The sequence below is a fragment of the Sinohyriopsis cumingii genome, chromosome 15 (assembly GCF_028554795.1).
Source record: "Sinohyriopsis cumingii isolate HCF-2022 chromosome 15, ASM2855479v2, whole genome shotgun sequence".
In the NCBI taxonomy this organism is placed as follows: Eukaryota; Metazoa; Mollusca; class Bivalvia; order Unionida; family Unionidae; genus Sinohyriopsis; species Sinohyriopsis cumingii.
In genome coordinates, this window is record NC_142975.1 from 113227122 (window position 1) to 113254026 (window position 26905).

The 26905-nt window shown below is 36.5% G+C and overlaps 1 long non-coding RNA gene across 1 annotated transcript; it reads right to left on the reverse strand.

Moving 5' to 3' along the window:
- Nucleotides 1-2646: 2646 nt before the first annotated feature.
- Nucleotides 2647-25902, reverse strand: LOC149782510 (uncharacterized). The gene is made up of 4 exons (XR_016414605.1): nucleotides 25789-25902; nucleotides 20337-20433; nucleotides 5060-5131; nucleotides 2647-3644 (listed from the first exon to the last, which is right to left on the reverse strand). It is a non-coding gene; the product is annotated as an uncharacterized LOC149782510 (long non-coding RNA).
- Between the last annotated feature and the right edge of the window lie 1003 nt (nucleotides 25903-26905).

The following is a 26905-nucleotide window of genomic DNA, read 5'->3' on the forward strand; positions in this document are numbered from 1 at the left end:
GTAATAGTTGTGGCCATCGTAAGGGTCCTTGTTGATAAATTCGCTCAAAAGCAGATACAACTTCAGCAGCTGTTTTAGTTGATAATGTCTCTGCTTCTTTATACCTACTTGCAGCGTCAACGACAGTTAACGCGTATTTGTATGTCAGTTGACTTCTACCAATTTTGATAGTTTCGTGTGATAAAAGTAACATATCCACCTGATGAACTTCATTTGTCACGCTGACAACAAAATGTGCATGTTGAATTTTTTTAGGTGGTGGTAGGTAAATTTGCCATATTGCCTGTCGTGCTAACCATTTTACAGCAGCAACACGAGTAATATTTGCTGCTTTAGCGAGCTTGCTAATCGCTGCTGTACCTTTCCAATATCCCCTTGGACTATAATAAATCGATTCCATTATAATAACAATCGTTTGATTAATTGCCGGCTCCTAATGCTAGTTTACCTTTCACTGCAGATCTTACCAACCAGTTAGCTAATGATTCTTTGAAAGATTTATTTTTATGGAATTTAACGCATGAATTAATTTCATATCTGCAATATGTCGCTGATGAAGATCTTTACTTTTATAAGCTACATCATGAGCGTGACACGCTCTATCAATAGCGTTTACTGGATACTCACCAGGCCTTGGCTGATCTTGGTTATCGAGTCTGATATCAAGTCTAGTGCCAGGACCACAATAATTATATCCTGGAAGATGTTTTTCTCCTGAGTACTTAGACCATGGAGTTCCTTGTAACTTTGTTAACTGCGCGGCAATATCATCTCTTTTTTAAACAAAAAGTACTGTTTGAATCGGGAATGAATTTAAATTTGTTTGTACCACATCGGTCACACTTGCCCGTAAGTGCTTGTCGTTTGGTTTTGTTGTCATAGTTGTTACTGCATCTGTACGAGTATGTGTTCTACATTTCACACAATATAAATCCATATTTTATTTATTTTTTGTATAACATGGATGTTGTTGATTTTTCGGCATCAAAGGCGCGGGAACCGGTTAAACATCATCCAGCGCTACCAAATTCTATCCAAATGATTATAATTGGGCCGTCCGGGTCTGGTAAAACACAACTATTACTTAATTTAATAATGAGGTGCGTCAAATGGGATAAATTGTATTTAGTTGCACCATTTGTAGCTGATCAGCGGTGTTATGAGGTACTTACGGCTTTTAATGAAAATGCAAAGTTGTTAAACAAGACGTTATTGAATTTATTACTGATATTAATGAATCACCGTCAGTAGATGACCTTGATAGGTTTATTAATAATTTAGTTGTATACGACGATGTAATGCTAGACAAACAGTCAAATCCAGCTCGGATATTCTCGCGCGCAAGACACAAAAACACAAATGTGATCTATGTTACTCAACGATACACACAAATACCTAAAGAGATCAGGGATAACTGTAATAGTCTTGCTGTATTTAATGGAGTTGATACACATACGCTAAGAAATATTCATCAGACTTGGTGTAACGGAGACATGGATATAATTAAATTTAGAAATTTATTTAGTCAGGCTCAGTCAACCCCGCATGGATGTATAACAATAAAGTTACATGACCCCCGATCACGATATCGTATAGGCCTTGATAACATTTTTGGATGAGAGATAGCAGCAGATGGGGTGCGACCACAGATAAGCGTCATCGCAGTAAACGCCGTGTATACTTGAAAAAACACTCGAGCGAAAAAAAAAGTAACAAAAAAAACCTCACCCGTAAGAGAGACACTCGGAGAGACTCTCGGAAAGTTAGAAGCTTCGGTTTCACGTTATCGGTGTAATTTTTTTCATTTTCGTAAAAGCCTTAGCTTTCCAAAATGGACCTTCTAAAATGAGGTGGGTTCACCCTCTCTGCTGCTTGAGCCATCCAAACATTCGATATTTTTTAATCTATTATTTTTGTTTTTTATTTAGTTTTTTTAATAGTTATTTGTACAAGTTAGTGAATGTATACCTCCTTGAAGGACTGTTTACTTTACCAGTGATTGTATATTTAAACAGACTTTCTGTAACCACAAGCATCAGCAACTTCTTACCGCACACCGACAATAATATATTTCATCTATTTCCCCCCCGCATGACAGGCGAAACTCTTTCATAAGGTCAAATTTTTAAAGGAGAATGTGTGGATGTAGAGATATTCGTTTCGTAACTGATGCAAGCATATAACGTATTATGTTTTTGATTGCTTTTGTTACATAATTGCAATATATATATATATATATATATATATATATATATATATATATATATATATATATATATATATATATTGCAATTATGTAATCAAAAGCATGTGGTACAATTTAAATTAATATGTCCATCAAAAACATAATACGTGCACCATATCCGCATGTATGTATGTATGTTTCTCCCTCTCTCTCTCTCTCTCTCTCTCTCTCTCTCTCTCTCTCTCTATATATATATATATATATATATATATATATATATATATATATATTCTACTTGATATGTCCAAGCTTGACATCACTTTGTAAACATTTTAATTAGAATTTTCCATGGGTTCTAAATGTTATAAAACCAAAACGATAACAAACAGGACATTCGACCTTAGTTTCGAGTTTATATTTAAGGCCTGAATAAGCTGACTAGTGTCGATTAAAACTTTACAAAAATAATATACACTCATGTACTATTCATATATCTATTTAAGCATGGTAACATATTGAGTACACTTTCATGCTTCTGTTTTACATGCAATACATGCCTTAAAGCAACATTTTAAATAAAACAGTATGTTAAGATAATATATTAAATATACCATGGTAAACATCGGGGCTAGAAATACATAAAACGTTCCTCCTTGCCCAGAATTAACATAACAGATCACAATTTCAGTAATAAGAATTTAACCTAATGCAATAAAACAATTAAAAAATCTTCAATTCTCTCAATAAATTTGCATGTATGCCTTGAATATGTGACGCTTCAGTTACGAAACGTTTATATACGCACCATCTATCACAACAACAAAAATCTGTCTAACCTGACAAATATGTGTGCTACATTATAGAAACTTTCCTTGTGTAAAAATATGTGATACATTTTAAAGCTAAATATGAATGTCAAACTAACCAAGTCTACAGACGAAATCAAAGTAGGACGTGCATGATGAAGACTGTCGCAGTTATCGCACAACATAGCATATGCAACCACTGCAGTAGATGCATCTATCTCAAAGACGGATTAGCAAAGATTAATATATAATTATATAATCACAGTATTTTAATGACTGTTAAAATTCCTTTGGTATCGTGATTTCAGTTTCATAGCCTTCAATAACAATCACATATTGCGATATTTATTGATTAATGTCTGACAATATTTATGACGCACGCGATCTTCAGTTCACACAAATTCCCAGAAACTGTTCATGACTGGACTCATACACCTCCTTCATCTGATCGTATTTCTTCTTACTTTCTGTCTAATTTCATGGATTCAGGTAGATGCGATATCTATTTTTAACTAAAGTCAAACAGATGGGCCAGAAGATCAATTGCTCTGCGCAGCTGCAACAGGCAAAATGTCCACCTAGAAGAAAACATCTGATGCGGTTTTGTTGATATATCCTACAGGACAAGGGAATCCGCAACTGCTGGTTTTCTGCTGAAAAAAAAATAATATATCACTCTACTATTGTATTGGATGTTACTTCTTGCCGCCCAAATATAATCAAGCTGAAAGAAATATATTGTTTACGGAAGGTAGTTTGAGAATCGATTTATAATAAAACAATGTTTTATTTTTTATATGCACAGTGACGTTAGTTTTCAACACGTTGTCCGTTCACGTGATAGGTTAACCATATGCATGAAAGTGGCTAACGTTGAGACACATCAGAGGTTGTTCCCAAGGAAGAGGCAGTTCCAATTTAGAACGTCGTGAGTGGAACCTTCCCGTTATGCGTGTATGGATCTCGAATGCACACGAAACATTTAGTTTGCAAATTTAAAAATGACATCTGCCATTTTAGTTACTAAGATTTAAAATACTGAAAAGGTGATTCGACCTGGTTGTCACTTTTCTTTTGTTATCTTTGCAACATTTGGCTTCAATTGTTCTCAAAAAATAAAACAATTTTTGGTAGATAATGCCTCTTTACATTCTACCACCTCTGATCAGTTCACGAAGCTAAATGGAAAAGTAGTTAACTCGTGAATGCCTAACATTCGTGCCATGTGAAATGGTCGACATCATATATGTTTGAAATGGGGTTTAACGGCATTAACCAGAATGGCTATATGGTGTTAATTAAAATTAAATTTTTACAAAATTAAATATACAAAATTGCAATAAAAGAAAACTATAATAATCTATTCAAAAGAAAAGTAACAAATTAATACAAAATAATAAATAAAAGGTAACGATTTTAAAAGTCTGTACAAGGCAAGTAAAATTAACATTAAAGGTACAAAAAAAACATTTAAAAATTCCTTAAAATAGATTGTCATATTTGAAATGAAACTCATTTCCTCAAGAAGTCAAATATTGTCTCTTCTGGTTCATTCTTTAATCTTTAATTGTGTTGGCATCCAAAAAACTTATCTTGTGCAGGGTGTGTGGAAGTAGATACACACGACGCGAATGTTTTCCACTGCCAGTGTACATATGTATGGTTCGAACCTCGAAGGTTCACCCTTCAGACGGAGATAGCGTTTATTTTTTAAAAGAAAATTAGCTGCATAAAGTTGAGAAGTTCTTTATAAAACGTACAAAACAATGTTTATTTATCGTTATTTAAAAAGCTTTTTTTTACTGCTTCCATAGCAATTAAAATATTCAGTTTGAAGGTTATTTACCGCATTGTTTTAGATCTGAGATCAAAATTAACACCACTTTGGACTTAATACGGGTTCCCTTTCAGTGAGAAAAGCTATGTTGGAAAACAAGTAATTATGCCTACAGAAATATTGCATTTGTGACCCTCAACATGTTGCATGACCTCCAGTCGCTTGCCGTTCATAAATATTAGCATGTTACATCCTTGAACTGATCAAACATATCTCATATAAAATAATTACCTTGTAGGGCAGTCCATATTGTCAGTTCCTGATCAGAAAATTGAACAGTTGAACCAAAACGAATATCCATATCTGTAATCAGAAATATTTATAAAAATCAGGTTTTGCTTACATCTTAAAAAATATACAAGTTCAGTCAGTTAACAAAATGGATTAGAAAAATACTGACGAACATTTGAAAGTCCAAACTTCAATACTTTGGCACGTTTGAGTAACGTCAGGAATACGGTGTGGTTAAAAAAAAAACACCACTTATACGTTTTGGTGACGTTGTCTGAGTTAAAAATCACCACTTACACGTTTTGGTGACGCTGGTCCATTTGAGTTCTGAGAAAGAATCCATTTCTCACAAATAACCATGGACACCAACACACCTGAACAACAATTTGAAGGTGAACCATCGTTACGACTATTGTATCAAAACACGCCACACGTCTTACGCTTGACTTCTTGAAACGGAATTAATCCTGAGTAAATCCTTAAAAATACAATTTTTCTTTGAATTTTATAAGACCCGATGCCAAAAAGATTGTACGAGAAATATCTTCCTGCAAAACTAAACGACGCATGCAAATCTTGTCGAACATTATTTTATGCACACGCCTTTTGCATAAATAAGCATGATCAGTTGTTCCCATTTACTAGTCATGAAGTTATGCAAAAATAAAACACTTGATATGCCAGTCGTAATAAATTTTTCTAAACCTCTTAGCTATACGTGTTGCGCGTTCGAAGTAAGCCGGTACATAGCAGAGTCTTAAGTTTGGACAGATCGAAGTTACTGGTCCCCTGTGGCCTTCAAAATTTATCGTGATTGCCAGGTAACGTAACATTTTCATATTATGGTAAGGTTTTGATATGCAAAGTAGAATAACCGTAGTTGTTTGTATAATTAACTAATCTAGAAACAACACAGTGTTTTATCGATTTTTTCCAGCACCGGCTATTAAATCTAAGTCCAAAATTTCCAGCGACCGTTTCAATCAGCAACTATAGAAAGGTACATTTTTATTTCTTCTGGACAGTTCGTCTTTATCTGCTTCAGTCTAGCCTTGGTTTATCAAGTATATGATAAAATTTTCAATTTTATTACCTTATTCAATGCCTTTTGATTCCGAATGTACTCTGCTGCAACCCATTATGGAAAGAAATTGATAGGCTTGAATGTTCTGAAAAAATAAATAGCTACGATTTCTCTCCCCCATACCAAAACATTTAATTTTTTCTTCCTATTTTGCTCTCTGATTAACTTTTACAATTATTTTCTTCTTCTTTTTTAATTTTCGTTTCAGACAAATCAATATGATAGATGTGCGTCCTGACGTTTCAACTTAAATATTATTTGATTGGTTAAATCAAGCGGCAGACTATACGTGAAACGTTTGATTGGATGAAATAAATATAATATTTTTGGATACTTTTCTTAAATTATCTTAACATATAAAGACGTACTAACATAAAATTATTATTTCCATACCTGATAAAAAAAAAGATAGATGAAAATACCAGTGACGTATATAGTTTTAAACACACGGGCTGGTTCTCTGTTGCCAGTAGCTTGACATATTCGGTTTACTTGGGTCTTTTCGTACATTCTTCTTTAAAGTATAAAATGTTGTTTTTAAGGAATTTCTGAAAGTTAATGTAAAATAAATGTTAACATGCTCTCCGAAATTCACTGAATTATTTACTTTTGTGAGTGCATGCGTGCGTGTGTGTGTGTGCCCTCGCGCGCGGGTCCAATTTTCGTGCTTTTACAAAGGGAAGACGTTTCTGTGGCTGCTTAAATTCGAGGAATGGTAAAGACTTAAAGGGGACAAAGGTTTACACATTATGATCATTCTTTGTATATTTTATTTTAAATTCGTGGTTTATAGCAACCACGAAGTCAACGAAATCTGATCATCGCAGAAACTGATTTAGTCCTTATAGTCTAGAAGGTTTTTATTTATCATCACGTATAAGAACCCAAAAGGAACAAATCGCCAACATCATCCCTTCGAATAAGCAAGGGAATATCAACAGCGGCGTCAGACTGTTTGAACGACAACGATAAACTAATCGGAAAATATGGATTAAGATCGAGATTGATAAATCAGATTTCAACCCACAAACCCCTAGCAGAATTACAAACTTGTACGATTACGAGATTGTGTTTATAACCTGTCTTGAACACCTAAATATATGTTAAGTATGTATTTGGCCCGTGATTTATGACGAGAGCATATGAATACAGATTTGTAATATCTCTTTTGTTTCGCTTTTGTATTTAGTTGTTTTTATTGGCGGGACTGAGTATAACGTTGCCAATGTTTTCTGTTAATGATTCTATCATCTAAACTCACATTTCATTTAGAAAGATTAGACTCCTCCATAAAAAAATTAATCCTACGCATCGAATTCGGCAATCCTTTCGATATTTAGATTTACCACGTTTCCTTGGTTTCTCTTGCAGCTCAACATTTCTGGTGACAAGCTTGTTGCCAAAATGGATGACATCATACAAGTCTGTCTCTAGATTGCAAATATCATAAAATTAAAGACGCATATATAATCAAACCAAGCCTTACTTCATACAAGTTATGGAACAATACTCTCAGCAAATAATTTAGTACATTGAAAGGTAATTATCCCCCAATGGAGAACATGGTGCTAGGATTCACACTGGGGTTCTCAAAATAAAAATTGTTAAAATGACCATTAAACGCTGGATATGGTGGGCATATATGGGTGGCTTTATGGTTGCTTGTTAATTCCAGTTGTGTATTGTATTGACCCCCTTTACTTTGCCTTGAGAAGGCATAGACAAAAAGAAAACAACAAGATCGTGCCATCTCTTGCTTCTCCAATTAGAACTCAAAGACTTTGAGTTTATTATATTTAATATAAGAACTTTTATAAACGTTTCAATGTTATAGGCGATAATGCATGGGAAACTTACAAAATAAAACTTTAGGAACATCGCCGTGTTGAAGATACAAAAGTACATGTGCGCGGAAACATATTCATATAAGCTCGTCAAAGAATAATTACCGTTTGAATCGTTTAAGTCTTAAATATTGTAAAAATAACAAAATGAAATGGATTGTTTTAAAGTTTTCGAAAAGATGGAAACCAAAAGACAAAGAAAAACAAAATGAAAACCACTTTATCAATTAATTGCATTCATGTGGCTAATTCACGGGTCATTTTCTAACAAAAAGTCAGTTACCGAAAATTATTCATTTGAATATTATCAATACTATATATGACAAGTAAGCGTTCGTATTAAGGATCATTTTAGTAGGTTTCCGAAATTCAGATCTTACGTGAGATTTCAAACTGTCAATGGTGATACAAAGTTGCAAACGATTTTACTTCTTGTCCTGACACTGTCGTTTCAGCTAGAACAGATCAAACAAGTCAACTATAAGCGTTGCAAATTTTCTGCATGAAATTCGTTCTTAAAATCCAACAGTGTAATTAAAGGACCGACCGTTTAATCTTGAAGAAGGGGGCTTATGATTTTCTTTCGAGCCAGGATATATTTTTATCTCATCATAAAAATATTATTTTATGAAGCTAGATTAAATCTTCCCCCTACAACCATTGAACATTAAATAGTCTACCAACACAATGCAAGCCATATCACATAAATATCTTACGGCGAACATAATAAACTTCAGCGAAAAATGCCATTTTGTTGCTTTCAAATTGAAGTTGTCTAGACCTTATACTTTGCAACTATTACAACTAAATGTAGTACTATTCTAGCTATAAAATGTGTTCGAACTGCAACTAAATGATGACACGAAAATATGAAAATTGAACTTTATGATTCTATCGTAAGACAGCTAAATCAGAAATCATAATGAGGCGACTCAAACCTGTGGCAAGAATGAAAATTAAAGTATATTATTCCAGGTAACCATATATATTTGATGTAGGTTTTGTTCATATGTAATTTGTTGGCATCTTTCATGTTTACTAGTCAAAATCGGTAAAAAAATCTGATGGAGATATTATATGACCAACCTTTATTCGTGGGGTTACTTCCTTCAAACTTAAGACAGACACGAGAAAACAAGCCATGTTAAAAACTTATTTATTTTATGAATTGATCACTTCCACGATTCCCCACACCCTACGAGTATTCCAGTTCGCTTTATGATCTCTCCAGTTTGTCTTCTCTAGCTCATCCTATGATTACTCCAGTTCACCGTACGAATACTCGAGCTCATTATAAGATCTCTCAAGCTACCCATATGTGTCCCCAAGTGAACCCTACAACTACTCCATCCAGCACTAAATTCTCTCCATCTCGCCTTCTCCAGCTCACCCTACAATTACTCCAGCTCACCCTACAATTGCTCCAGCTCACCCTACAATTACTCCAGCTCACCCTACAATTGCTCCAGCTCACCCAACGATTACGTTTACTACAGCTCACCATACAATTACTTCAGCTCACTCTACAATCTCTCCAGCTGCTCATCCTATGATGGCTCCAGCTTATCCATTTTGAACTTTTTGGCGTAAGATATTGCCATAGCAATAAGTAGTCAACACCCAATGTATATTTTTATACGGGTGCAACGGACAGTTTTATGCTCGAATTTATTAACTACCTAATATAAAAAATCAGTGAAAAAAACAATACACCAATGAGGCCAAAAAGTCGCTTATTATTTATTAGCCATATTAAAACAAAAAATAAGAATATTTTTTACTTGACCTGACAAGTCAGTGGCAGTTTATTGTAAAGGACGATTGTGCACCCCAACACAAAATCTGTACCTGCACTGATCACGTTTAAAGGTCATTTTATTTTGCAAAGAGTGATGCTCACAGTGAAAGCACAAGCCCTTTCCCTAGGTGATTATTCTGCGAAACATAGTGTGCTAAATAGCTTGATGCCATTCAAAATAGTTGCCATCCAGGCAGTTTTTGAGATATTCTACTTGCCTTGAACCTGTATGACTACTGCGTTAGGTGGCTAGCTTTTCTTCCTAGCCGACTAATGGTATTTCACTAGCTATATACTGTAAAGTAACTATGGGAGGTGTACATGCCACAAACTTCACATCAGTTTCAAGAACAACTCAAAATTATCGTCGCTGATATCATCAAGCCTCAACGATGAAACAATATCAGATTCCGAATTTGCGTCAATGCTTAAGACATACGCAGACTGCAAGCAGTCCGAGTCCCACCATTTGAAAACAACGAAAATGAATAATGACAGAATTACTTCAGCAGATAGCCGCAAATGCAACTCCATTAAGGACCACAATGATAACAGTGAGCTCAACCAAGCCTGAATTCAGTATTAATTTTCCAACTGCGATTCCGGTAAGCGAGATCGCGCTAGCACAGTTGCAAGTATACCACTGCTGGCCCAATATCAGCTCAAAATCATTTGGTGGATTGGCAGCAAATAATTCGTTTGTGTTTGCAAATAAAAACCGACCCGATGGTACACCCGACTGGAACGTTGTTGGAATACCAACCGGAAGCTATCAACTCGAAGAAATCACTGAGGAATTACAATATCGAATAAAAAATATCACCGGGAAAGAATCCAAAATAGCAATAACAGCTCACGAACCAACGCTGTCTTCCGCAGTTGAGATAAACTCTCCGGACTACGCCGTGAATATATATCAGAGTTCGATCAGAACAGTGTTAGGATGGCCTGAAATTCAACCTCCGGCGCCACCGATACCACTAGAACCAAAAACGTCCGACTATATCACGGACAAACAATCGTACCACGAAATTTCCCCATCATACAAACAACATCTACTCGATATAAGAGAATCATGGTTGAGTAGTGATTTTGTTTTCTACGGTAAGGACGATATGCGGTGGACTTTTGTTATTAAGCGAATTCCCGAAGGAGGAGGAGTTAGTGAAAGAGGTGTACTCATTGACCTAAATCGTATCACTGAATACTTTAAAATTATCAATCAAGAACATAAAACACAACTACAGTGACTACGGCAGCGTTTCCAAGAACATCTTTTTAATATAACTTTACGCGGCAAAATCATCAAACACGTAGAAATATTAAATCAGCTCGTATCCGACATGGAATATATTAACCAGCGAGTAATTCAAGTAATAATTAATATTGAAAAGTTAGACCACAAACAACGATTTTTAACTGAATACAAAATAACAGAAGCTACGCTGCCAAATATTTAATTTCCCGGGTATAACGCACCCGAATTAAGAAATTCAGTCAATTGTGTGATCAACGAAAACTTTCCTGATATACTTTCACGGTACAAAGAAACCCTGCCAGCGGCAACTATTCTCCGGCACAATAATGATCCACAAGGGCAAGGACGACATGTCTCCCCGGAAATCGTAAATATAACCCCAGTGGTCGTGGTCAATCTTGTGTTTGATGTGATTGACAACAGCTACAACACGGACACAACAATTCAAATCAAGCCCAGCAAGGATTCATTCTTTATTCATTCACGCCAAAAGATCCACGTGGATTTTTGATTGTGCAAGTACCGATCAATCCGGTCTATCTACGGTGCCATAATCCACTGTTATCAAGAATAAATTTCAAACTAACAGACCAATTAGGCCACTTGTTGGATTTGAGAAATAAAACAGTAAATATTACTTTAATTGTGAAATCGTGAAACTGTTAACAGTTTTAAATCTACGATTCAAGAAAACAGTAAAAAAGAAAAATAATTCTCCTGACAGTCAAGGTGGATAATTTTTTACTGCATGTCGCTCAGAATTATTAAAAAAAATATTTTTTACTGAAAATCTGTCGAATTTTTCAATTCTGAAGGGTATTTAGGTAGTCAAAATCGTGTGCATCGACTGATTTCTCAAAAAAAGTATAATAATTTGATTTTTTGTGCACGGGCAACAGGGAAAATATTTCATTTATATATATTTTGTGCACATCCACTGATTTGCTAATTCTGATAGGGTATTTGCTAGTAAAAATCATGGAAATCATTCGATTTGCTAATTCTGATAGGGTATTTGCTAGTAAAAATCAAGGAAATCATTCGATTTGCTAATTCTTATAGGGTATTTAATAGTAAAAATCGTGCAAATCCAGCAATTTTCATTGATAAACAAAAAAATATATATAATATTGTCAGTGAAAAAAAAATATAATATTTTACTGAAATATGTAGTATAATCAGAAATTTATTTTTTACTTTCGATTTCATTTCCACGTACTTACTTGATGGAAATCAACGAGTCTAACTTTCGTTTTCGATCTCTTCACGATCTGACATAATTTTTCTTAGTTGCCTCACACGAGCATTAATTATCTTCTTTGCTTCATATTCAAGAGATAATTGTGATCTAATTTTTTCAATTGCACGAGACAACGAAACAAATTCCTTTATCCGCGTTTCTTCTACTGTGGCTAGTGATTGACACAGCCGTCTGAATCTTCTTTATAAATCTATACTGAGATGGCAAAATATATCTTCCTTCATGTTTAGCCTCCTGCAGTGTTTCAAAATCAGAAACAATTTTTGTCGGGATTTAATTCATCAGATAAATTTATACCGTCAAGTTCTAATTTTTGAATAGCAACAATTACATCATTAATATTTTCGTAATTCATTATATATATATATATATATATATATATATATATATATATATATATATATATATATATATATATATATATATATATATATATATATATATATATATCGAATATTATACATTTAAAAGAAAAATATTTTAGACCAAAAATAAACTTTGTAGTTATGTAAACATTTATCATTCATGGGAGATATTTGTCTTTTTTTTGGAACCTTTCTTGCACCCCATGACCGTTTCGTTTTGGCCGCATTCTTTCTGAATGTTATTTTTGTGGGTACTCATGTGACTTAGAGCTTATTCATCCACGCTACTGTTTATTTTGGGAGCGAAATGCATTCGTGTACACACACACACACACACACACACACACACACACCCAGATCAAATCCCGGGGTAAGTCAAAAGACGCACTCACCACGTATTTGACGTGATGAGAGATGTACACGGGCTGCTGGCGCCCCACTATATATAGAAAAACCCTATGAATCGGTACCATCGACAATATGCATGTTACGAGATTCGAATCGCTGACTTCAGAACGAGAATCAGCTTCTCAACAACTGCGCCATGGCTCTAATCTACTGGTATATGATTTGAAAATTATTATGTAGTTACCCCATGAGAAGTGTAATAAAGACAGTGCAGATTAAAATTACTAATTTCTGCACTGATAAAATAACATTAATCCATACCTCCGACTGTTTCCAAAAAAATACGTTGTATATTTCTGCAACCGATCTAAAAATAACCGAAAAAATACACTGTATATTTCTCTAACGGATCTAAAAATAACTCACTGTTGTCCAATGTGTAACCGTAGTTATTTTTCTGTTTGTAAGTAAAAATTCTTAATTACGAAGTAGATAGTTAATTAATTAATTACGATGTAGATAGTTAATTAATTAATTACGACCTAGATAGTTAATTACGACTACAACTATGGAGAAAGCTACGTTACAGAATTATCTCCCTTGTTTCAGGTCGAAAAAGAAGTAGTATGTAAATAGGAATTTCTGACCAAAAAGAAATTAAATAAATATAATAAAGTAACTACATATTAGTTCTCTCTCAATGAGATTTGAAAATAAATTTTTGTTTATGTTTCTTTGAGAATGCGGATTTATATATATTTTCTGCGACTTTTCGTACTGAAGGCATGCAAATGCAAAAATATTTCCCAGCTGCATACATTGATTGAAATATTTTTTCTTCGCCAGTATCTAAATTTATGGATACAACTGCCTTGGGGCTATTATCATTACAGCCAGTATTACCAGACTTACAATTCTGACTTTGCGTGACAGCTCTCAGATTGGATAAAGAATTATCGGTTTTTATATTGTTGATGTGATCGATCACAAGACCGTCTTTGATCTCTCCAAAGAACACTCGTACACGAAACGATGACAGAGATACACCTTCTCCCTCCCAACAGTAAATCTAAGACAACCGTGATTGTTAAAAAAACCAACTGGTTTTTTCAACCTACAGTGTCTGATGGTACCATCACGAGCCTCTTCATAATCCTTGATGATAGGATGTCTGACAAATTCTTTTTGCTCCATTATATTTAATATTATTTGTCTAAATCATAATTTGTCTGAAAACTTATTTAAATAATCCTCTTCACGTTTTATAACTCTGTCACTATCATTCTTTTTTTATCATAATATCTTTTAAGTTCCCTGTATTGCTTACCACCACAACGAGCACATAACTGCGTCTTTTCCCGGACTCCGACACCACATCGCAGACATGGTATTGGTCCATAAGCTACCATTACGAACGCACTGCAAATGTTGTCCGCAAAATTCTTTTATACAGGATTTGTTACAAGGAGTCAATGAACCCACCATGAGCCATTTACACTGATTTCGCACTTGATTCATTATATATATTTTTTATTTAAATGTTTGTCTTAATTATATATGGATGAGTTTGAGAGATTATCTGCAATCAAGCCCTGGAAAGCTTCTAGATTCAATCTTGACAGACTAACCCCTGATTCACGGAGGCGAGCTCTGTCTGATCTGATTGATATTATCAGAGATGCCAAAAAAGAATTTCATGATGATGGAGCATCTCACGTGTGGTCTACATTCAAAATTATACGCGACGACTCTGTCATTGATGCTACAATTAATGATACACGTGCGAAAGCGATTATCGATTACCCTCATCAGAAACATCTTCTCAGAATACAGTTTATTGTGCAAGCAGATTCCGATACGTGGATTATCCGTGACAAACGTGATCCTGTCCTTGCTAATGGAAAAACTGCTGTATTAAGTAAAGATTCCAAACAAGGAATGTTAACTGGGATTGACAGACTATTTTACGCTCGATCGTATCCTGTGACTGCGGTTATTTATGGAATTTATCAACTAAATGAAAGACCTAACATTAATGATCTTGCCCGGATGAGATTTTCAAAGTTGAATTGTGTAGTCGAACGAATAACAGAACATTTTAAAAATGCGAAACGGGGAAACGGTTTAACCGATCTGCGACGTAAAAAAATAGCGAAGTGGGCTGAATCGGTCAAGGATACCGGAGCGTCAATAAACGATGTCGCTGAGTTATCGACTAAATTAAAATTTCCAGTGGTAGTAAAAACATTAACCGGAGAGGTTTTATATGAATCAGCGAATAAAGGAAAGGGAACACGACAAAAAAACGTAACTTTGATCTCGACGTTGAATTTATCAACGCGCTAAATCAGCAGCAGAATAATCACTGTGCAAGTTGCAATTGTATAATGTTATGGCAGTACTCGAGTAATAATCCAAGACAATTTACAGTGGACAGAAAAGATAACAGCCGTGGTCATACACAAGAAAATACGATGTTGACCTGTCTTGAGTGTAATCGAAGTTGGGGTGCTACTTAAGTGATCTGGGCGGTAATTGTGTGTCTTCGGGAATTACTTGTAATTGTTCACGTGTAAATCCACGCTGAGGAGCAGTTGAATCCAGTCTGTAGATTGCTGGTCTACCCGAGGATCTTGTTATGTTAGATATCTTGTGTGCCGTGATGCTCCAAATAAGATCAGTCGCTCTTTGTTTACCACCTTCAAGTTCACCGGGCTCATATAAACATCTTACAGTGTCATTGCCCAGCACTTGCTGTGTTGAAAATCACGTCGTTGTACGGGTATACGTTTTTTGTGACTGCGCTAATGGGTTTCATGTTGGTTGTTCGAGTAATCTCATTATTTAACGCGGTTATCACATTTAGTAATCTTGCAACCCATTCACGAGATCTCTTGTCTTGAATAAATTCCTTCGCGTATTGATATCCAAATAACCGCTCAGCAAGTGTTCGATTAAATCGTTCAACAATTCCCTGATCACGGTGAATTGCAGTATGTCCTCGTCTGATGGTGACGTTCTGTTGCTTCATCAAGGACGATACTGCACCTGAAATTCTTTGCCAGGTTCAACTTGTAACAGCTGTGGCCATTGCAAGTGTCCACGTTGATAAATTCGTTTAAACACAGAAGCTACTTCAGTTGCTGTCTTTGTTGACAACGGTTCTGCTTCTTTGTATCTACTTGCAACATCAACTACCGTTTGCGCGTACTTGTATGTTATTTGACGTCTTTGGATTTCAACGGTATCATGTGGTAGAAATAATATATCAGCTTGATGAACTTCATTAGGAACTCCAACATCAAAATGTGCAAATTGAATATGTTTAGTAGGCGGTATATAAATTTGCCATATTGCTTGTTTGGATAACCACTTTTTAGCAGTAACACGTGTAACTTTTGCTGCTTCAGCGAGTTTACTAATCGCTGCTTTACCTTTCCAATATCCTCTTGGGGAATAATAAATCGATTCCATTATAATTAATTACCATCACCTAGCGCTAATTTACCTTTTATCGCGGATCTTACTAACCAATTAGCCAATGATTCCTTGAAGGATTGATTCGTAATGGAATTTAGCGCATGAATTAATTTTACATCTGCGATATGCTTATGCTGCAGGTCTTTACTTTTATAAGCTACATCATGAGCATGACACGCTTTATCAATAGCATTTATCGGATACTCACCTGGTTTTGGTTGGTCTTGGTTGTCAAGTCTGATATCGAGTCGGGTTCCTGGACCACAGAAATTATATCCTATATGTTTTTCTCCTGGGTATTTAGCCCACGGAGTCCCTGGTAATTTTCCTAATTTTGCTGCAATATCACCTCCTCTTTTTTTAAATAATATTATCTGACTTTGTGAGGGAATAAATTTAAATTTCTTTGTACTGCATCATTGACACTTACCGGTAACCGCTGATCTGTTATTTTTGTTGTAATGGTTGTTAGATCACCTGTTTGGGTACGTGTCCTGCATTTCACACAATATAAATCCATATTCTTTTTATATATTTCTATAACATGGAAATCACTGACTTTTCTGCAACAAGAAAACGAGAACCAGTCAACCATCATGCTGCGCTACCAAATTCTGTTCGTATGATTATCATAGGTCCATCTGGAAATGGCAAAACACAACTGCTACTCAATTTGATAATGAAGTGGATGAAGTGGGATAAGTTGTATTTGGTAGCGCCATCAGTTGATGATCAGCGTTGTTATGATGTACTTAAAGATTTTAATGAAAACGCAAGATCGTTAAACGAAAACGGAGACGATGTTGTTGAATTTATCACTGATATCGATGAAGCGCCGAGTGTTGATGATATTGATGGGTTTATTAACAATTTAGTCGTGTAAGATGATGTAATGCTTGATAAACAATCAAATCCAGCTAGGATATCTTCCAGAGGCAGGCACAAAAACACCAATGTGATTTATGTAACCCAGCGGTATACACAAATACCAAAAGTGATCAGGGATAATTGTAATATTCTTGCTGTGTTTAACGGAGTTGATACTCACACGTTACGAAATATTCATCAAACCTGGTGTAGCAGAGATATGGACATAATTAAATTTAGAAATTTATTTAGTCAGGATCAGTTATCCCCGCATGGATTTATAACAATAAACTTACACGATCCTCGAGCACGATATCGAGTCGGTCTTGATACAATTTTTGGATAATAGCAACAGAGAGGACGTACTCTCAACTTGGCACCGACACGATCGTGTATTTTCCTTCGATGTATCGCGATTAGAAAAAACTATCAGCGATAGACGGGTAAGCCAATTCGTCGTTGACAGGGTTGTCTTACGCTGGATATCGCGATTTTTTGGGGTTTTTTGCGATTTTCCAAGAAGGCTTATTTTGCGAAAATACGAGTGAACCAATTAGAGGTTGTTTGCCCTCTCTGCTGCTTCATAAAACATATCTGGGAGGCGGGTAGGGACGTGGTTGATAACTAACATAAAAGCTGTTGTCAATTGCAGTCTAGCGGCGCCACTAAAGAACCTGTCCCCCTGGCGCCTCTAAAGGTGCATCAGTAAAGAAAATTGTCATCGGGATCATGTTACGCGATGATATTAATGTTACATCATTCAGTTCGAACAGGGGCATATTTTGAATATGGTGTGTTGCACGGAAAAAGTAGTTTTAATATGAGGCGCCGTAGCGGACAAAAGCTGGTCCAATCAGAACGTTGCCATTGGAATTTTAATGTCATATGTCCAAAATTCCAATTTCACGTGTTGTATCAAAAATGCTTGTCCTTAAAGTTCCATTTTCTAGGTCGAAACTTTAGATTGTATATGTTAAATTAATCAGTAGTGGCTGAAAGTTATATTTTCTATGTCGAGGTTTTCGATTGTGTGGTTTGAATTACACGGCGGGTGTAGACATTTCAATGTCATACGTCGGGAATTTTAATTTAAGTATTGGTTCAAAGAGTTTATGTTGAAAGTTCCATTTCATATGTTGAGTATTTAGATTTAATCTGTTGAATTACACAGTACTGGTTGAAAATTCGATGTCCAACGTCTAGTTTTTAGATTGTATCTTCTGAATTACAGGGCAGTTGTTGAAACATGTTAAATCACATTGATTGTGCTCAGAGTTCCATTTCTTACCTTGAGTTTTTAAATTGTATCTGTTGAATTAAAGAGCGATGGTTGGACATTTTATTGTGCTTGTCAGAATTGTATTTTTATATGGAGAAATGATGTGTTGGTGTTAAAGGAACATTTCACAATGTCCACTTTAACAATTCAAAATAATATCGAGTATTATGGTACATCATTCGTGTATTCAAATATGAGGCGGCATTACATTTCATGCATTTACAGTTTGAAAGTTACCATTCACAGGTCGAGAATTACTATGAGTTTCTTAGCTAGAGGTCGCTCTTGTGAACGGAAAGCGTTGTTTTTAAATAAGAAGGCTGCTTCTCGTTGCTGTGAAAATTCAACAGATGACATCTAAATACTCGCCATATGAAATGGAACTTTCATCACAAACAGTTACAGTCATCGTGTGAATTAGGGATCCTCGACATATGATATTGAAATTAAAACCACCGCTGTGTAATTCAAAATATACACTGTTAAACGTCGTAATAGGAAATATTACTTTAAACCACCACTGTATAATTAAACATACAAAATCTAACACCTCGATCTAGAAAATGGACATGCAGTTTGATCCATCGGATTTCTCGACATACGACATCGAAATTGCAACGGCAACTTTCCCATTGGACCAGCTTTTGTCCGTTACGGCGCCTCATATTTTAAATTGACAACTATATCCCAAATTCGCAAATGGAAATAATAAAAAAGTTACGTTTTAACTTTAAACGTTTATTTGCGTCTAAACAACGATGTGTGTGATGTACCCACGCACAAAAGAAATGTAGATGAGAGCTCACTGTATGCGATTCCCAAATATGGAAACCAAACAATATTTCATTAAAATGTGATTCAGCATACATAATATGGTGTACTGATCTGTTCAATTTTACTTACTGATTCCACACTTTTTAAGATATATCTGGGGATACTAAAATTGCAGAGCTTATGATTGATTCCACGAGGAATGAAACACCATTAAGTAGTTAGTGTTGTCTTCAGCTTCCCGTTTCTTTTTTCTCCTGTTTTAATGTGTTATTTCACTGATTCTGTCATAATGAATAAACAGCCGCAAACTGAACGAAGTTACTGCCGTATAACCATAAATAAAACGAGATCATTCTGAATATCGTCTTCTCTATCCGATAAGGGTGGACTTGTCATGCGTGGTCATAGACCGGGAAGATGGGCGGTATGCATATTCATTAGCCTATGCTGATTTTATCATTGAAATGCTCTAAAACTAAGCTGTAAAAGCCCTGGTCACTAACATTCTGGTCAACTCCAGTCTTTTTTAAATTTTTTAACGAAAACAAACAAAAACCCCAACAGATATACAATAACGTTTATGCACCATAGTAATAATTCAGCTCTGGACTACTTAAATGTAAACATTAATTTTTTAAGTCTCGTATGGGATACAATACAATTTAATGACCCCAACATTTTATTTTTTATAAAACAAAGTGCATATGAGCACACGGTAATTTCTTATTACTAATGATCTGAAGACTGACGATGATTTTCTATTTCTTTGTTTTTAAAGACAGCCACAGTACGAAATCTGTATATAAAACTCAGAAAGACAAAATTAAGTAAAAGAAGAGCCATTCGGACAAGTTTAAAGCACATTCCCGAAGATTTCAATTTGCTTTTCTATGGAACGGAAACTTTATCCGGTACCCACCTGCCGAATGCAGAGTATATCGACATAGATCGTCATTGATAACCATCACGACTCAATACACCGGATCATCTAGTACAAAGGAGACGCTGAAATTTGTCTGAAAACAAAAATGATTATAATTAGCTTGAAGAAATCCTGCTCTGATTTGTCCTAAGGAAAAACAAAAAAAAAACTTCATTAGAACCAAAGTTCCACCCCGCCCGTTCCCTACCACCAGAGGCGGCGTTAAGAGTACGCGAAGCCTAGGGCCGACCATGACCGCGCGGGGCCAGAGTATCGGTATCTCGATTGGTATGCTACTGCAAACACTGATTATGTCTAGACTAGATCAACTTTCGCGATTTGGCGCACGAATTTAGTTTTTTCATTATTCATTTTTTAAAAATCCTGTTTGTGGACAACGGTTTTTTTAATCGAAATAATAACATGACGACAATGTCTTTGGCCTAATAAACTGACTATTATTGTCATTTTTCAAATAACATGAAGACACGAATTAAGAACAATACGTGCGACCTGTATCAGCGTTTCCAATTTACCGGAGAATATTGCTTGACAAAGTCATAAGAACGATCTTAGGCCTGAAGCGCGGGGCCCCCTCAAGAGCGGGGCCTGGGGAGGTCGCCCCACTTGCCACCCCCAAACGCCGTGCATGCCCACCACCAAAAGATAAATTGGTCGGTTCCTAACTTTAGTGATCTGTGTCAGTTTTAGACTTGAATTAAAACTGCAAAACCAAATGTTTTGCTTAAAATCTTTAATAGCATTCACATAATTATTTTATTCCATTTAGAAGAAATGTGTTGTTTTATTATCTTTTATGTAGCGAAAGGTCTGCAGGCACGGATTCAAAGGGCTGTGTTTATTTAGGGTCTGGGAAGGGTGGTGAAATGAGCTCGAAACAATCGGAATGTTTCCTAGAGCAAATGTTCGTTACAGTTAGATGGTTCAGAGTGACACCCATCTAACACGTAGAATACAGAAGCTGATGGAGTCCCACAGAACTCTTGCCTAGTTGCTTATATACCTCCCTCTACCCGCCGCCTTTGATCCAACAATGATATATATTTACCTTCATAAAACTACGTTCCTCCGTCTCTTTGAAAGTACTATAAAATTCAGAAATCTGCATTATATTATGTACTACTATATAAACAACAAAACAACAAGCATATACTATGAACTTTCACGTACTTAATCTCTCTCTCTCTCTCTCTCTCTCTCTCTCTCTCTATATATATATATATATATATATATATATATATATATATATATATATATATATATATATATATATATATATATATATATATATATATATATATATATATAATGTGTGCTACGTTATAAGTACGGAACAATAGCCAGATTGCAACATGTATATGCTTGACCCTGGGGCTAATTATTCGATTCATGAATGTTGCGAGTGTAAGCCGACATCAAAGACGGAGAGGAAGCCAGTTGTATATAACATGGCCTTAGGAATTTGTTACTGGCGCCTTATTCTGCTGAATGCGATTCACAGGTAAGTGGCAGGAATTACCGGTTTTGGCTCAAAAGAACATCAAGTGAGGGTTGTAAATCCACCCTTGACAGGCTGCCGGGGAGGGGGCAATGTCTGCTCAATGAGTGGAGGTTCCGGGGTCTCGGACGGACCCCGACCCACTGAGTCGCACCGTGTGGGGGAGGGAATGCCGGTTGTCCGTAACCGTCAGGGCGACGGGATGGTCGGAGGGGGATCCTCAGGTAAGGATGCCACCCATAGGCCTGGACAGGCCTCACCCACGAAAACCGGACTTGCAGGTCGGCGAGGGCCACCGACGTGCTTCAACTGCAAGCACCCGGGGAATTTTGCCAGGAACTGTCCCAGGGGCAGGCAGACTCGGTGAATGCCGTTGCTAGAAAGGAGTGCGAGCCGGAAGCAAGCTGTAAACCAGCAAACCTTGCGTCTGCAACTGTCAACGGAGAATGTGTCACCATCTTGTACGACACTGGGTGTAGCGTTCCAGCCCTTGTCGACAAGAAATACGTGAAGCCTGAGGACTACGCAGGGGAGGTAATTGAAGTCCAGTACGCGAACAGCACGCGTGACTCGTTGCCAGTGGCTGTCATTGACCTCGATTCACCGTACGTGAAGGGGCAAATTGAAGCTGCGTGCTTGGCTGGACTGTCACATGACGTCATACTGGGATGTCGTTATGTGTTACCACAACCGAACCCCGAAACCTACACACCGATGCCGGTGTGTGCTGTGGAAACCAGGTCCAAACGTCGACAGACGAAACCGACTCCGATGGACGTTACGTCGACACCGGTCAGTAACGTACTTCCTGCCGAATTGAGAGAGCTTCAGCAGGAGGACGCAACTCTGGTCCAGTTGCACAAATACGCTACAGAGGAAACGGAGAAGGAAACTCCGAATGGCGTGGTGAAGTTTGCGTACAAGAAGGGGATCTTGTATCGCCACGCCAGGAAAGGCAGCGAACACTTTAAGCAAGTCGTCGTGCTGAAAGAAAAGCAAGGCGAAGTGTTAAAACTCGTGCACGAAAGTCTCATTGGAGGACACATGGGAATTGCCAAGACGCGTGACCGTCTTATCAAAGAATTTTACTGGCCGAAGGTCCAGGGAGATGTCAAGCGGTTCTGTCTCTTCTGTGACAGGTTTCAAAGAATGGCACCGAGAATGGATCATCGACTCGTTCCCTTGGGGAGTAAACCCCCCACCCACCTTTTCGATGAACCATTTCGACGCGTCGCGATGGACTTAATCGGACCGATAAAACCCACGTCGTCGCACGGAAGTCGATATATGTCGCGTACGGCAGTCGGAAATTGTCTGCTGCCGAGAAGAACTACTCCAGAGGGAATGCCTCGGAATCGTATTCGGAATATCACGGTTCGAGCGGTACTTGTACGGACGCAAGTTCATATTGGAAATTGACCACCAACCCCTCGCCTATCTCACGCAGGCGAAATTGTCGAATGGACGCTTGATGCGATGGTAGCTGTTCTTAGAGCAGTACCAGTTGCAGATCAGATACGTGAAAGGAACAGAGAACGTAGGCGCTGATTTCATGACTAGGAGCGCTGAAATGGCATAGATCGCCCTGTAAATAACCGTATGTTGTGTGTATATTCGTGTCCGTATAGCAAGCGTGTAGCGTCGCTATGATTTTTTCTTTTATTGCGTGTGTAACGCACCTTTGCATTTGGAGTAAATTTGGGAGAATAAAATCCCGACTTCATTCTCAAGCGTGGGGGGGGGGGGTTGTCACGTTATAAGTACGGAACAATAGCCAGATTGCAACATGTATATGCTAGACCCTGAGGCTAATTATTCGATTCATAAATGTTGCGAGTGTAAGCCGACATCAAAGACGGAGAGCAAGCCAGTTGTATATAACATGGCCTTAGGAACTTGTTATTGGCGCCTTATTCTGCTGAATGCGATTCACAGATAAGTGGCAGGAATTGCCGGTTTGGGCTCAAAAGAACATCAAGTGAGGGTTGTAAATCCACCCTTGACAGACTGCCGGGGAGGGGGCAATGTCTGCTAATTATGTAGACCATGGGTGAATCGACATCCACTCGGAATTGAGCAAGGCGTGGCCACCATTGGAATCGCAAATTTAAATATTGTGTTTTGAAACTTAACGTCAGTAGTCTCTAAACCATCTTGCGGGAATTACATAAGGAAGTCGGCGGGAAACATTGTTATTCTGGGAATTACAAAGGAGCTTCGGAAAGGAAACTTTTAGGGACCGGAGGAACTGTAGGGAAGGGAAATACCCTGGTACAGTTGGTCCCGAGTCTCTGGGAGACAGAACGCAAGTGGAGGAAGTGAAGGGCGAAGGAAGTGGTTGTTGGACTGAAGGTGTACTGGGTACCAGTCAAGAAATACTACAGATCATGAGATGAGTAGAAACACAGGACAGAAGGAAAATATATCACACTAAGTCAGATGATGAAATAGGCCATCACTTGGTCGAGTGAAAGACGAATGATAGGGTTTTGAATATTGAATTTCATTTGAGGAAGGATTTGTTGTTTGTTTGAATTTCACCTTTTGTGTATTCAGTAATTTAACTGTCGGCATCGCTGACTGGGGGCTCGGAGCTTTGCATCTCTATCACTACTTCAATTTCTAAAAAATCGAGCCAGGGTGGGTCTTCTGTAATAATTAAAGATAATACTGGGAGCGCCCCACCCCAACCTAAGGTAGTCAACGAGAGCCCCATTACAATATACATACATATATATATATATATATATATATATATATATATATATATATATATATATATATATATATATATATATATATAGTTTTGTGTGTATGTGTATATTATCAGATAATTCTGCAGATAACGTTTCACTGATTGAAAAGTCTAAAAATGTCTACTTACGTACTTCAGTCATGCATGTACCTCTTTTTCCAGCCAAATATACTTGTCTCTTACAAAGTTGTCGAGTACGTGCCAATGATCGGTATCAACTTTGCATACTGTTTGACCGTACATGCGTTATTTACAAACAGTGAATAAGATCATCTAGAATCCGTATAAGCACATTAAATGAGTAGATTCATCATCATATCTGGCAATCCTTAAAGATTCAATGCTAAGGCCTAGAAAGTCGAATCTCTTTGCTAATTAATCTGTGCTAAATTTAATACACATCTGAGGTGTGGCTTGAAAATCAGTGTCAATTCTTAAATAGGTCGCATCAGGAATTTTATATATATATATATATATATATATATATATATATATATATATATATATATATATATATATATATATATATATATAAGATGATAAAAAGTATATCCTTGAATAGCTTAAAATCAAGATCTCTGGAGTTTTAACCCCTGATCCCCACCAAGCGTTGTGTCCACTTATTTTGCGCGCACCCACCCCCCACCCTTAGACTCACCGCCGCCACCCTTAAACGCACCCCTTTCACTTAGACGATATTTATGGATCCGCCATTAGTTTGCGACAATTTTTATGCAAAGCAAAGATTATTTAAATATAAATTATTTATTTATTTATTCCTGTGAAACGATATTCTTGGATAGTTTCGTGAAATTACGAGATTGACATGTAGATGGTTGGCCAATGAAAATTATGTCTGTACTCTCTAATGATGCAGTTTGAAAGTTTCAGTATGCTCACTAGCAAACTATAAATATATGTTACTAAATTCCCCAAACTTGCTCTCTCTCTCTCTCTCTCTATCTCTCTCTCTCTCTCTCTGTATATATAATATAAACTTCCATATATTGATAGAGAGATCGATAGATAGTGTTGTGTGTGTGTGTGTGTGTGTGTGTGTGTGTGTGTGTGTGTGTTCATCTTTTACCGTTCATCTTGTACATGAAAATACTATTTATCTGATAATTCTGTAAATAAATCATCACTGAGTGTAAAGTATGAAAAAGACTACTTACGTAATTTAACTATGCATGTATCACTTTTTCCATCCAAATATACCTGTCTCTTGCAATACGTTTGAGAAAGTGACATCTATATTAAACCTCGGTCTCTCCGTCTCTAGAGGAAACAACCTGCAATATAGCATACTCGATTTATACTGAGGTGCACTCTGACAGGTTTCGTCATTGTTTCTATGACAGCGCTGCAGTGCATTTACCGTTGCAATACCAGTAAGAACATTCAGGCATGAAATCATTGACTGCCATAAGACTAGATAAGTGCACAGCATTTCATACCTAGACGTGCTTGTTTACAAAAGCCGACACACATATCAGCTAACTTAGCTGAACAGTATCACTGGCACACAGGTGTGTGAATGTAATTTCCAGAACGAACCTTTAATATTAATCATTATCGTAATGATAACCGATTTGGACTCACTTATGAGTCTTACAAATAAGGTCACCTGAAGAACATAATAAATGTACAAGTATAATACATATTTCACATATAATATAACAGTGCATTATATTTAGTATTTAGTATTTCTTCTTATTAGTACAAATCGTTTAAAAATAAGGAAATATTATAAAACGTACATTTGAATGACACATAATTGTGTTTTTAAGTACGCACATTAGTATTAATTCTGACATTGAATCTAAACAAATTAAAAATACTTATATTGTTCAGTTAGATATATAGACCTTTAAATAGTTTGATAAATGTTTTTCAGAGGTGTCTATATGTGTATATGTGTCAATGCAAAGGTTCTCTGTATTTTCGAAACCGGATAATGCGGGGGTCGGGGTTGACGTAGAGAGACTTATTGCTGTAAGTGGATCGCGTTACTCAGTAAATCGTGTCCAAAGGGATCAGTATAAAATTGTTAAGATCCACGTATAGTATTCTATCCTCCCCCCCCCCCTTGATTGTGGGGGATTATACATATATGTATATATATATATATATATATATATATATATATATATATATATATATATATATATATATATATATATATATATATGTCAAAGGAATTGTTACAAAAACACGTAGGTTTCATCCTGTCTCACCAACTTTTACCTCCATCTTTTTGTAGGGTGAGTGACAACATAATTTGTCAACATT